We start from the raw sequence: 14,717 nt of genomic DNA, 5'->3' as shown, positions 1-14,717 counted from the left end.
TGGATTACTTTTTTGGCTCTCTTAATCCCTTTTGTGTAGGACTAGGACTCGAATAAAACCTATGTCAGTCAGTGTTTTCCAAACTGGGGGCTGTGACTCGAGTTTTGGTGGGTCACTAAAGTCAAAGTAATCAATCAATCAGTCAGTCATTTCTAGAGTGCAGCAAATCACCCGTGAGGCTTTTGAGGCGCTCGAGCTGTTCGCTTCTGCGTGGAGACTGTTTATTGAAACAGCCGGGTCTTTAGATCTCTTCTGAATTGTTGGAGTGACTGTGCAGTCCTGAGGTGCAGGAGAAGGTTGTTCCAAGTCTTGGCTGCCAGGTGCGAGAAGGAGCGTCCTCTACTGTTGGTTTGATGGATCTGTGGGGTGTCTGCAATGTAGAGGGAGGCTGAACGGAGGTATCTGGATGGTTGGTGGAAAGTTAAGCATTTGTTGATGTATGCGGGTCCTTCGTTGTGCATGGCCTTGTAGGCATGGGTCAGCTTCTCGAACTGGCATCTCTTCTGGATCGGGAGCCAGTGTAGTTTCTTGAGATTGGGTGTGATGTGGGTCCTTCTGGGGAAGTCGAGTATGAGCCTTACTGCGGAGTTCTGTATTTGGAGTCTCTTCAGAAGGCATGCAGTTATTCCTATGTAGAGTGTGTTTCCATAGTCCAGTCTGCTGGTGATGAGGGCTTGCATGACGGTCCTTCTGGTGTTTACCAGGAGTCGTACAAAAGGGGGTGGTGATGGACGGAGCATCAGAACCAATCATGCATATGGCCATGTCTGAACTGGGGTGGCAGAGTGGGCTAAAAAACGGTGATGGATCAAACCCAGATCTGTTGACTGGGTGTGAGTGTTTGATTGGTTCTGATGCTCCGTCCATCGCCACCCCCTTTTGTACCGCTTTGTTCGCCATAAGTTGGCAGGGTATGCTCAGACGTGAGTCCCTTGCTCACTTTGCCACTGGATTCAAGCAAGCCTGGCTGAAGACGGCTGAAATGCCAGAAACCGGTCCTAGGAAGCTTGTTTCCAGTCCAGGGAAGACATGGCTTGGCAGTTCGGTCTGGACTGTTCCCATGAGGCACGGGGTCAGACTGATTTGTATATGGCCATGTCTGAACTGGGGTGGCAGAGAGGGCTAAAGAACGGTGATGGATCAAACCCAGATCTGTTGACTGGGTGTGAGTGTTTTATTGGTTCTGATGCTCCGTCCATCGCCACCCCCTTTTGTACCGTTTACCAGGAGTCACCTGAAGATCTTGCGGAGCATGTGAAGGATGTGGCAGCAGGCGTAAGAGACCGTGTTGACTTGTTTCATAATGGAAAGCTTGTTATCCTGGATGATGGCGAGGTTGTGGGTGTAGTCTGTTGGGTCTCAGGGAGTACCAAGCTCCTCGGGCCACCATGAGTTGTTCCACAGCAAGGTTTTACTCCCAAAGATGAGGACTTTCATTTTTCCTGAGTTCAGTTTGAGACAGTTACCCTTCATCCAGTCTGCAACGTTTATCATACATCTGTGGAAGTTAGCTTTTGTGGTGCAGGGATCTTCGGACAGACCGAGGATGAGCTATGTGTCATTGACGTAGGAGATGATGTTGAATCCGTGTGATCAGATGGTGTCGACCAGGGGGATAATGTAGGTGTTGAAGAGGGTCGAGCTGAGGGACGAACCCTGGGGACTCAAGAGATGATCTTCTTGGGCTCTGAGGTGAAGGGTGGAGGACGGATCCTTTGGGTTCTGCCGGTGAGGTATGAGGTGATTCATTTGAGGGTGTTTCTTTGAATCCCGATGTGGTGGAGTCTGATGATCAGGATGTGGTGGGAGACTGTCAAACGTGGCGGACCGGTCCAGGAGGATGAGGGCTGCTGTTTCCGTGTGGCCCAGGAGGGCTCTGATGTCGTTGGTGACTGCAATCAGGGCTGCCTCAGTGCTGTGGTTAGTTTGAAATCCGGATTGGGAGGGGTCCAGGAGGTTGCGGTCTTCTAGGTGTTGGGTGAGTCAATGGTTAATCGCTTTCTTGAGGACTTTTGCTGGGTAGGGGAGCAGTGAGATGGGCTGGTAGTTCTTCAGATCAGCAGGGTCAGAGAATGTTTTTTTCAGGAGGGGCCTCACTTCATTATGTTTCCAGGCGATGGCTGCAGGATTAGTGAACTCCTTAACAATGGTGTAGAGTTATTTGCCCTCGTTTAAGTTGGCTTCGATGCGGTCTGCTAGGGCATTCTTGGTTTCTTTCAGGAGATGGTGCTACTGGCTCAGAGCGGTCCTGTAAGCGGTGCGTTTTTTTATTTATTTTTTATTTGCTGGTGCGCCACTTCCTTTCAAGATGTTGGCAGTTGCATTTGGTGGAGTGCAGTTCCTCGGTGAACCAGCTTGCTCTTTTGCTTTGTTCTTTGACCTTGGATATCTTGGCGGGGGCATTTTGTGATCCACAGGGCAAAGTTCTTTGCTGCTTGTTCGGGGTTGTGTGTAGGACCTGGGAGGCGGGAGCAGAGTGTTTCATTCCACTGGTCTTCTGATACCTTTTTTTAGTTTCTGCATATGGATCTGAGGGGCTCGGGCCGGGGTGGTTGGGTCCTGCTATGGTGAAGTGTAAGCTGTGGTGGATGGACCAGGTGAGTAGAGTGGTATGGATGTATCTGTCCTTGGAGGTGAAGATGAAGTTGAGAGTTTGTCCTGCGATGTGGGTCAGTGGCAATCTGTTCGAGTCTGAAGTTGCTCATGTTTTCCTGGAGGACGGGGGAGTTGGCATCACTGGGGTCGTCGAGGTGGAAGTTAAGGTCCACTAGAAAGATGTAGTGCCGGAGTCGATTGCGAGTGGGCTATGATTTCCGGGATAGTGTTGCCGAAGCAGGTTCATGGGGTACCCCTGATGGTGCTTTTTCAGTCTGTGTGGAGTTGGTAGTTGAGGTGTTCCATTACCAGTGTTGGGTTTTCGGCGGATGGTCTGTAGCGGATGGCGTCCCTGTTGATGAGGGCAATTCTGCCACTGTGCTTGTTGGGTCAGTCCCAGTGCGTTATCTTGTAACGTTTGGGGATGGTGGAGACGATGTCTCGTGCGGACGCAGAGGGAAGCCAGATTTCTGTGAGGAAGATGAAATCCGGGGTGAGGGATGAGATAGTGTCCCAGATCTCTGTGGTGTGTTTTCTGCAAGAACATGCGTTGAGTAGGATGCACTGAAGTGTGGTCATGGGTGTTTCAGCCGATGTAGCGGGTGCAGCCAGGTTGGCATGTTACTTGTTTCGTTGGTTGCTTCTGTGCTGAAGGTGATGCGGCAGTGTCTGCAGGAGATTGGTCCTTTGGTGGTCCGTAGGGATGTACAGCAGCAGAGATTGTTGATGCGTTTGGGGACCGGGGCTTAAAGGTTTGCAGCAGTGTATCTTTGTGGGGTGGAGCCAGGGGTTCTGGCCCTGGGTGCAGTCCAGGCGTGGACAGGCGCAGACGGGCTTGCCTTCGGTGTGCAAGCAGTGTGGCCACGCAGCGCCCTCCATAAGAAGTTCTGGGAGGTGGGAGGGGCCGGGAGGGGGGACGGAGGGCAGGAGCGGGAAGCAGGAGGAATGGTGGGAAAATGGCATCCAACGGTGTCCAAAGAGAATGACAATCAAGCAAAATAGAGAATAGAACTACTGAACAATAGAATTTGGGGCAAAACAACCAACCAACCAAACAAGCAAAATAAACGAAATAGTCGCGGGCAGTCAAGGTGTCCCCCAAGCATGATGGAACTGGAGGCTCAGGGACGGCTGTGCAGTCACTAATCCAGGGAGCCAAAGGAGGTGTGAGCGGTAGTGGGAGAGCGGCACTTGGTACCATGGAGGTAGGTCAAGGGCTGCTAAATATGGATGCTTCAAATTCTGTATTTATTTTGCCACACTTGCTGCACTTAAGACAGAGGTCAAATGTCAGGCTGTGTCTTCTGACAAAATGCTGCATATTATTATTTTTTTATAAAGTTTTATTTTGTTTTTTAACGAAAAACAAAACAGCAAACAAAGCATGAGTACACCCTACATGAGTAATATCAATCCACCACATTCTTTTATGGCAGTTATAAGAGCACATTGTCTTTTGCAGGTTAGTCTGTATCTGGGCTTGAATGACCTTGCACAGATAATCAAAGGTTCACGGTGACCGTGCGCTTGGCAACCAACAGCAGGAACAAACAGTACATCGTTCAAGGTTTTTTCCCCGACCTTTCTAACATTAATCCTCATCCTTCTTCCTCTCCCCTCTCACGTCCAACCCATAGTAGTCTATCCACGGTGCCCACATCTTTTGAAATTTCTGAGGGCCACCCCTAACCCTGTATGTCACCTGTTCCGCCACCATGTACGGGTCCAGGCCTGCCCTCCATTCCTTAAGTGTAGGTAGTTGTGGGGCCCCCCAGTACTTAGCAATATCTCTTTTGGCTACCACCAACCCCTAGCTGGCTAATATGAGTTTGTGTCTCGGGATGTCCACCTCCGTAGGGAAACTTTGGGCCATATGTATGAAATAAAATTTTACTCGCAAACGCTGCGAATCACAAAAAACAGCGTTTGCGACTAAAAATGTGCTAAACGCGATGTATGAGACATTCTCACATCTTAAAAATAAGGAATCGCTAAAATAGCGATTAATCACACTGCGAAACAATAAATCTGCGAATAATAGTGCGAATTCCAAAATTGCGATTTTCATTTTGCAAAAATCGCAATTTGAAAAATTCGCATTTTCAGAAATCGCAATGAAATGTATGAAAAAATCAAAATTTGCGATGTCACCAAATTCGCAATTTTGAGAATCGCAATTACCACCAAGTCTGAGAAGGTGGTAACCAGGTGCAAACTATTTAAGGAGGCCCACAATGCAACAGATTTTTCCACAATGGCTGGGCTGTATGTGATAGCCAGGAGGCTGCGACTCAGAGCTGCTGCACAGAGGAGGAGACGCCAGGAGAGGATCTTTCGTGCGCGCATAACCCTGTTCCAGCGGACTGAGGAGGAGACCCATACAAACTACAGGCTGGATGAAGAGAGCATCCTTGATTTAATTGAGGAGCTCAAACCTATCCTTGAACACCCCACACGCAGGACACACACCATCCCCACCCACATCCAGGTCCTGTGCTCACTGCACCTCTTGGCATCCGGTAGCTTCCAGGGGGTGATAGCCTCAGCAGGAGAGGTCTCACAGAGTGCATCGTTGCGCTTTTTCCACGCGTTCCTTGATGCCATGCTACAGAGGCTGCATCACCACATCCACTTCCCCAGCACACCACAGGCACTAGACCATACCAAGCAGGAGTTCTATCAAATAGCACAATTTCCCCACGTCATTGGATGCATAGATGGGACACATGTCGCCATATCCCCCCTTCACAGAACGAGTATGTGTTCAGGATTCGCATATCCTACCATTCCCTGAACATACAGGTGTGTGTAATGCCAAGCACATCATCACCGACATTGTCGCAAAATACCCAGGCAGCACGCACAATGTTTTCATCTTCCGCCACAGTGGGATACACCGTCGACTCACAAGTGGGGAGTTTGGTGAGGGATACCTACTAGGTAAATGCATTTGTACAAAGGACACACTAGTAAAGGATAGCATTGGCAGGATAGTGTTTAACCATATTCCTCCAAGCCCACAGGTGACCGTGCGTATGCGGTCCATGATTTCATTCTGATTCCCTACCTGAATCCTGCCAACGCTGGGGAGCGGAGGTACAACAGTGCCCACATAGCAACCAGATGTACCATTGAGCGGACCTTCGGGATACTCAAGAGCAGATTCAGATGCCTACTTAAGAGTGGAGGGGCACTACAATACAGCCCCCAGACCTGTTGCAAGATAGTGGTAGCATGTGCCATGCTGCACAACATCGCCACCAGGAAAAGCATCCCAGTGGAGCTAAGTGAATCGGATTCATCCGATGATGAGGGGCCAGCGCCAGGACGCATGCCAGCCGGTGCAATTGGTGCAGCTGCTGGGCGCCAGAGGCGAGATGAACACGCAACTATTTCTAGGTAAGAATATATGACACAATGCTAAATATCAGTTGTGAGACTGTGTGTTATTTCCTTAACTTCAGGATAAATGACGGCACACAGCCTGTGTACCACACAATGTATCGTCCAATGTACAGCACATGTTGTTATCACAGTGCGATTGTACAATCAGGAGCAAGTGTCCATGTAAACTGGGTTGAGGCACCCATCTCCTGGTCCAAGTTAGTGCACCTCAAGTGCGGCGCTGTCGTGTCAGAGCCGCTGGCAGGGGGTGCACAGTGCCCTCCTCACATGTTCCAGTAGCCCTACCGTGATGCCCACTACGGCGCCTATCCGGGGGGGGGGGGGCGGGGTGGTGATGCTGCCCCTTTCCTGATTGTGCATCCTCATCTGTTGGAATGAGGACTCCTGGTCCAGTAGTGCGAGCTGCCCGCAGCTCATCCACAGCAGATGTGATCTGTACCAGGGCCCTTGCCACATCCTGGCTGTTGTGTGCCACCTCACGCTGCATACATTTGCTTCGCCTTGACAGCACATATGTTGCTGAGGACAGCCGGTTAACCGCCCATGTGTAAAGATCTAGGCACTGCATCTCCCTGTGCCTAGCAGCACGATCTGCCTTCGGTTCCGCACAGAGTGCCTCCAGGGCACCCGTCATGCCCATGAAGCAAGCCCTGATCTCCCTCTGTAATGACTTTGTTTTTCGCCTGCAGGCGCTGTACCTCCAACATGTGCCCCTCCAGCCCGCCGAAGACTGTGTCCTCTCCTGGGGCTGCTGCACTGGTGGATGCACGTGCCCTGCCCCTTGATGGAACTGGCGGGATCGGATCAGCACGGTGTTGTGGCTCTGGCTGTGCTGGGACTGGTTGGACATCGCCATCGGTGTCCTGGCCTTCATCCTCCAATGGGGTTAGTGGTGGCACTACAATCCGCCTGCGGTGTTTTGGAGGGATTACTGGGCTGTCCTTCTCCTCCGTTTCCTCCTCTTGCCCTGGTGCCACTGGGTTAGGGGATTCGTCATCTCCTCCTCTGACTATTTCCTGAGTTTCTGAATGGTGCTGTGGATGTAAAGGCACACATTAATTTTCTGTCCTGACTTGCACTTGTCATGCATTAAATTTCACTGTTTGGAATTACATGGATCCTGTCTGTCTATATTTTGCCTTTCCTGATGCGCATATGCTGTTAGGGACTGGCTGGGTGTAAATGCACCACTGTGATGTGACTACATCTCCCATAATGCATTGCTGTGTGTGCTTGCGTACCTGCACTGGAGTTTTAGTTTTGTTCTGCCCGTGGGTCACTACTGGGTGTGTGGGGGTATTTGGGGGGTATCAGGGGTGTGATGGCATGCTTCTTACCTTGTCTTGGTGCCGGGGGGTCGGAGCTGTCCAGGTCACACGCCCATAACACTCTCTGGTAGCAGAGTCCCCTCAACCAGTTCCTCAACTGGTGTGAAGTCAGTGGCGGTAGAGGTCCCAGCACCAGTCTTCTTTGCTTGCTCCAACCTGGCAGCCACCTGCTCCTTGGAGCGCTGGCGCATATCATACCAGCGCTTTCTTAGATCTTCCACGCTCCTGTGGGTGACGCCAACTGCATTGACTTTGCGCTGGATGACCAAATCCTCCGCTTGCGTGTCTCCGGCACCCGCAGGGACTTTTTGCCAAAGAGCAGTTCGTGGCTTATCACCATTTCCTGTATCAGGACCTCCAGTTCAGTTTCAGAAAACTTATGTTTTCTCCTCCTCTGTGTTACCCCTGCTGCTGTTTGTCCTGGCAGGCCATGTCTCCAGTGTCTGCCATTGGTACTTGCACTGCAGAGTTCCCTTACCTCCACTCCTTCTCTCTCACTGTGCTTCAGAAACTCAGGTGCAGCATGGGTAGTCACACTTCCTGGTTGTGATGTCATCATGCTGCACCTGAGTTTCCGATTCTCACATTAGCGAATTTTGCCAAATTGCGATTTTTTTGTTTTTTGGATAAGGATTTGCTATTTGAAATGTCGCAATGAAATAACGATTTTTAGGGAGTCGCTAATTTATTGCGATTTTTTTTTTTTTATATAATCCCGTTTTGCGATTCGCAAAAAATCGCAAATTGAGATTCGCTAAAGGGGGGCTTGATACATATGGCCCTTTGACTCCAATTCCAAGCTGCCTATTATTTTTAACATGGAAATTGGTATTTTCAAACTTCTCTCACTTTGCAGTCGGAGAAAGATGAACGTGAATTATGGGACAATCTGGCTCGAGTACAAGAAGTATAAAAAGAAAGGCTGTAGGATGTGATTTTTGTAACACACAACAAAATGTAAATACCTGTAAATAAACTGTACACATTCAGCAGTTAGGAAAGTAAAAATTAAACACATTTTTTATAATTCTTAAGTGTATTTGGAACAAAGATTTAAATATGATTAAAACAAATCAAGACACTTTACTTCGATCTGCACACATGATAAATGTTCACTGAAACCCGATTTCCACACATTATTATTTGTGAACAATATAGTTTTATGAGTAAAACTGTGTTTGTGCAACGTAGTGGCCACTTCACTGGAAATGGGCTGTCTGTAAATGACAGTGCGCTACCATACAATGCTTTAGTTAGATGAAAAAATCGCCGACCAAGCTAGGTGGGTGGCAGAAGTTTGCTGTTCTAAAAATTGGGTCATGATTCTAGAACGTCTGGAAAGCACTGACCTAAGTTATTAGGTCCATTGTCTAACATTGATTGTAAGCTTGGCGGGAGGGAGCGAGGGTAGAACGTACATTGATCATTTTATACAGTATGGTAGTTTAGGTGTGGGATATATGGCTTAAGCAATATTATTAATTTGTCCATATAAAGCAGTTGATGTGTTACCCTTTAATTGTTGGGAAGCTTTAAAAGCTTATCTTCCTGGGTTTGCTAATTTCATCCCATAGAAAGTGCAATAAACAGAGAATTAAAATAGAGTAAATGACCAAACACAACCACAAATGGAGGATTTGGAGCTACAGTTGTTGGCGGACTTCTAGAAAGCAGAATTTGTCACACAGCAGGATATCATAAGAGATTTAGAGGGTTTAAACTTACCCAAAGAAGCTTTAAATGCTAAGGTACTCCTGAAATGTGTTTCAAGGAACAGGATAAGAATTTTTAATAATTAGGCTGACAGGAAACAAGGTTGGCAAGGGAATAATTCAATTGGTAAGGTTTATAATTTTTTCGAACATTCAGTATTTGAGGGCTCTCGAACTGGCTTGGATATCTATAACATTTTTTCACAAATTATACTTTGAAACTGGAGGATGATCAAGACAACAATTGTCAGATGTTTTAGGGCAATTTGTGCTTACTAAATTTACATAGACTCCAAATCTTTTTGTGGACGTGGGAAATTCTGATACAGGCGGTAGAGGATGAAATTATTTCTCTCCCTGGGTTAAGGAGCGAATGATTTGAGTAATATTCGATGTGAGGACTATGTTAACAATCCTAATATGTGAGATATATAACTATATATTAGTGAATGGAAAGTCTTTGAACTCATTTCAAATAGGTACATTGATTATCTACTCCAAACCTTGGGGAAATGTGCTCTTTTGGAGCTCCTTCTAGCCTTTGGCGCCATTGAACAGTGATTTATAAAATAATAATTAAGATTTGACTTATCTGTTCATCTCAAGTTTCAACAGAAAGAGTGGACCAGACCGCAATTTATCCAGGACTATCTGCCCGCATCTAACACAGTATGACAAAAATAAAGTATGCCCTCTTACGATTCAATAGTTCTATATATTATCCACATTCATCCAGTCCTCTCAAGTCCTAACAATAGATACATTTAACCTGAGATTAAAAATAAAACACAAAGTTCACTTTGTCATTTGTGAGGAAACACATCAGCCCGCATTTAAAAGCCCTGTGTGCACGTTTTATTTAATGATCAGAAGCCTGTATTGAAAATTAGAGACTTTGTCAGTTTCATCTGGTGCGTTCAGGTTTATGGGCACAAGTCGTGCCTTGGTCAAAAGACATATGTGGCTTTTTCATCATAGGAAGAACAGTCACTGCACATCAGCCTGGGATGGATTTTAAAATGATTTCCAGGCAATATGAAATGCATCATTCAGCAGTGTGAAAGATTATTTACAAGTGGAGAAAGTTCCAGACACTTCTCAATCTACTCCGGAGGAAAATCACCTAACGAACAGACTGCATGATGCTCTTAGAGATCACAAATATGTGCAAGCTATGTCCAGGAATTTACCAGCCTTTATCAATATAATAGAGATCATGATTCTACCATAATGAAAATACTTAACTAGTATGACTTTCATGGAAGGGTAGCAACGAGAAGACCTAATCTCTCCAAAATAAATGGTGCCGCATGGTTTGGGTTTGCAAACTGCCCTAGATTGAACCACAAGGCTGCTAGAATTGTGTCCTCTGCACTGATGGGAGCAGAGGGGCGCTCTTTTACTGTAATACATCAGGAATTGTTTGGTGAAATCTAAACACTATGTATCATCAGAAAAATCTCATATCCGCTATAAGCATAGTAATAGAGGGGTGGTGAGTTGCATCTAAGGGACCTGGATATCTCATTATCATTGAGTTTACCTTTAATCCTATCTATTCCAGTGCATTCTAGAGGAGATTGGGAGACCGTCTGTCTTGCAGCTAAAGCTTAGCTGAAAGCAGATCATGCAACAGAACAGCTTATGAGAAAAGAATCACGATTTTGGAATGGACAAGCGAAGTCCCGACCTCGACCCAATTAAGGTGGCCCGCCAAGGCCTAATGGAAGCTGTGCATAATATGCCCTCAAACAACATACATCGTATGCCATTTTGTGTGTGTGGGGGAGAGGTGTGGGCTAGAATGCCTCCTAGATGATATAAGCGATTGAATCCAAAAGGAAATGCTTATTTCAAGTTGTTGCTGCTTCACAGGAGCATGCCCCCCCTCCATTTTGTGTTTTTTAGTCATTTGGTTTAATTCATGCCCGAAGCTGTATGCTTTCTCAGTTCGTACTGGAGTGTTCTCAAGCCCTTTGCACCAGGAGTAACTGAGCTCCAGTTCATGTTTTATATTGGCCCACTGTTTACATTTCTTTCATTTCTAGCTTTAGCAGCTGACCTTGCCAACCCACCTTATGTGTCTGAAGGGCAGTACCTTGTTATGTTAGATGCTGCGGTGGCCACGCAGCAGACGCTGCAGACCTTCCAGTGGGCACTCTGAGTTGCGAATAGAACGCAAGCTATTCTGCATCGGATTGCACCCCGACAGTGCACAGTGATGCTGGTTTTACCTCTGATAACCCAGTAAGCCTTCCTTGCGAATTCTACATTCATGTAGAACTCCTTCAATTAAAACATAATGTCTCTCAGTTCAATGGCCTCTATTGTATAACCAGATGTTCTCCTATTAAATCCATTGAATTGATACGTTTCCCTTCTCCATATCCTTCACATCTGAAGTGAATAAAGAGCTGATCTCTTCGCAGTACAAACCCATCCTTTTCAACCTCCTTAGTGATTTTAGTTTTTTTTAACACTGAATGGGAACTTAGAAAGCCTCAGCTCCCGAATTTGGTATAGCTGTTGTCTTTGGGTGTAATGGTCTCTGTCTTCCAGGCTCTTAAAAAATGAGGGTGGTCGTTTTTAGAGACTTCTTGTTAGTACTCCGCCTTTTTACCCCACTTCACTTCTGGGCCTTAAAATCTTTATTTCTCCATTATGCACACTCATTGAGCTCTTTGCCTATCATCCTCCGTTGCCGTCGGTAGTTTAGGGAGTGTACTGGCTGACTTTCTGTCGACGCACCACCTCTTGCCATTTGATTTTAGCAACTGTGCAGAGATGTGCGAAATTCGATTAATTTTGTGTAACTATGCAAATCATATTGAAATTACGCAAAGTGCTAAACACTGAACTTCACTGCCATGGTTAAGGCACAATAGCCCTGTATTGCTCCACTACCCCCTAAACAGGATCTGACAATTGTCAGCAAAAGGCATGAGAGACTGCAAAAGTCAGTTTAAACTTTCAGCAACAAAGCAATAAGTTCAGCTTGTACACATCAGTATCTTCACAGGACTGTGCCAGGTACAAGGATAGTGGTGGTAGGCTTTCCTACCTTTTCCTTAGATCAGCTGAGGGATCTGTGTTTGATTAGAGGGTGGTCCTTATGACCTTTGTTAAGAACCAGTTAGAATAATTAGGGGAGGGAAGAAACTATGATGGATTCAGAGGACGGTACAAGGATATCAACCCAGGGAGTGTGTGCTGCGGAGTCAGGCTCTCGGAGTCCCTTAGCACGTTTCCCCAAGCACTTTATGTGTGTGTCCCCAAATTTGATTTCCAATGTTTTCCAAAGGAATCACAGCTACCGATTGCTAGGGCACCATTGTTACCAATTCTGGGCGTTATTCCCTCGGGGTGGGTTACATTTATTTGAGACCCTGAACATGCAGTTGGGTCTTCAGAAGCCTAAAGCTGAGGAGGAGGTGAAGGCCTATGAAGTTCAAGGGCAAGAAATTAAGGTTAGCTTGCCAAGAACAAGAAGAAAAGAGGGAAGAGAGACACGAAGAATAGGCCGATGGGGGAAAAAACGAAGTGTGAGGAGCAGTAAAGGGAAAGGCAAGAACAACGAAAAAAAGTGAATTAGAGAGAGCGAGAGGATAGCTTTAGAGAAAGAGACACACAGGATGACAGCAAAGCCAGCTACATCTGAGACAATTGATTCCACCATCAACTGTTCCAAAGCACCTCTCAAGCTTCCAAAAGAGCTTGTGCATATGAATGTGGAGGGCCAAGATATGTTGGAATGGTTTGTGAGCTTTGAGATTGATGTAGTTCAGTGGTTTTTAACCTGTGGTCCTGGGACACCTGGGGGTCCACAAAGCCTACTTAATAAAATATATGTGAATAAAGAGGCAAAATGTAAAATTTTGTAAACATTCTGTAAATGTGAGAAAGTTTGAATTGGGGACAAAAAGACTACAGATAAATGTGTGGGAGCAGCACACATGCAACTCTCTTTTACCAGCCACACGAAGAAGGTTGCAGCTACCTGTTATGGTATTCTGCGAGGGCTGAGACCGGTCCTCAAATTCTTCGACCCCCCTACTCGGCAACTGGTGGTCCAAGCCTCCATTCTTTCTCGGCTGGACTATGGGAGTGCGCTGCTGCTCGGAGTGAATCAGGCGGAGGCTACTAGATTGCAAAGGGTGCAGAATGCCGCGGCGCGAGCCATCGTTGGCCTTCCTAGACAGTGCTCTGTCTCTGCAGTTTTGACCTCTCTTCACTGGCTGCCGGTTAGACAGAGAATTAAATTTAAGGCTCTTTGCCTGACATTTAAAATCTTGAAGCTTTCCTCTCCTCCAGCCCTCGCTAAGCTTGTCTCCTACTATGTTCCTACGCGGTCTCTTAGATCGGAATCTCTCCATCTGGCGGTCAATACACGGTTTAGAATGAGTAGGATGGGAGGTCGCTCTTTTAGAGTATTAGCAGCAGGATTATGGAATTCTCTCCCTGTCCATATTCGAGCCCTGAATAGCCTTACTTCCTTTAGGCGCGCCATAAAAACGTTTTTGTTTCCAACCGCTGACTGATTCCCTCCTTTTCCCTTATTAGCATCGATCTGTTGTGTTGTGGTACCTGATCAGGCGCCGGGACGCCCCTTGGCTGGGGCAGCTGCGCGCCTTATAAAAACGATTAACATAACATAACATAACATAACATGCATCAAACAGACTATATCATATACGATGAGTGGTCTCAATTACATTTAGAAAAGCTCCAAGCTTCCCATTAAAATGCAATCTTTTTTATATTTGTGAATTCAATTAAGTATTTAATCATTTGTGTGTTGAATGCTTGTTTCTGTATTTTTGTGCAGTATTGCAGTTTAAATCATCAAAAAGGGTTAGGCCAGGTTTACCAGCTTCCAGTAAGACTCAGTGGTGGTCCCCGGATACCAATATTGATTTAGTGGGGGTCCCTGGGTGCCAGTAATGAATAAATGGGGGTCCACAGAAGTCAAACTGTTAAGAGCCAGTGATGCAGAGGAGAGGCTTTTAACAACGTTTCTAAGGCAGCCACTTTAATTTGCTCATTGAAAGTTCAGCAGTTACTGTGAGAATGCCTCTGGCTGAGCAGGTGAACTGTAAGTGAATGAAGGCTATGATCACACAGTTTGGGTTGAATCCAGGCCTATTCCTTCGGGTGTTTCAAAGAAAGCTAGAGAACCGGATGGTGTTCTATTTGAAACATGGATTGATGATGTGTTGCATAACTGGGATGGAAGCCAAGAATTTCTTGTCCTTAAACAGTTGATGGTGACGGGGTCTCTCAAAGAAAAGCGCCCAAGTCCACTAAATAGTACCTAGCAAGCCTGACAGTAAAGTATCCTGCAAAACCTACTGTGTTAGCTGACAATTGGTTAACTAATGAGGTCAAAAAAGGACAGGAGCAACGTGGCTCTAAGCCAGAGGGAAAAAATAACTCTCAACAGACTGGTTCCAAACTGGAGGAAAAGGCCCAGGGCAATTCCCAAGGGTCCAAGCAAGGACACATGCAGAGAATGAATTGGGTTCCAAGTCAGGAACACAAGGAGGAGGGAGGACTGGTAGGTGCTTCCAGGCCTGGGGTGATTACTCGCTATAAGTGTCACAAGCAGGGCCATTAAAAGAGAGTCTATTGTGTGTAATGCCCTATACAAGCTGCACCCATGATAAAAAGTATGTTCACT

This window comes from Triturus cristatus, chromosome 10 (genome assembly GCF_964204655.1).
Source record: "Triturus cristatus chromosome 10, aTriCri1.1, whole genome shotgun sequence".
Taxonomy (NCBI): domain Eukaryota; kingdom Metazoa; phylum Chordata; class Amphibia; order Caudata; family Salamandridae; genus Triturus; species Triturus cristatus.
This window is presented reverse-complemented; position numbering follows the sequence as displayed.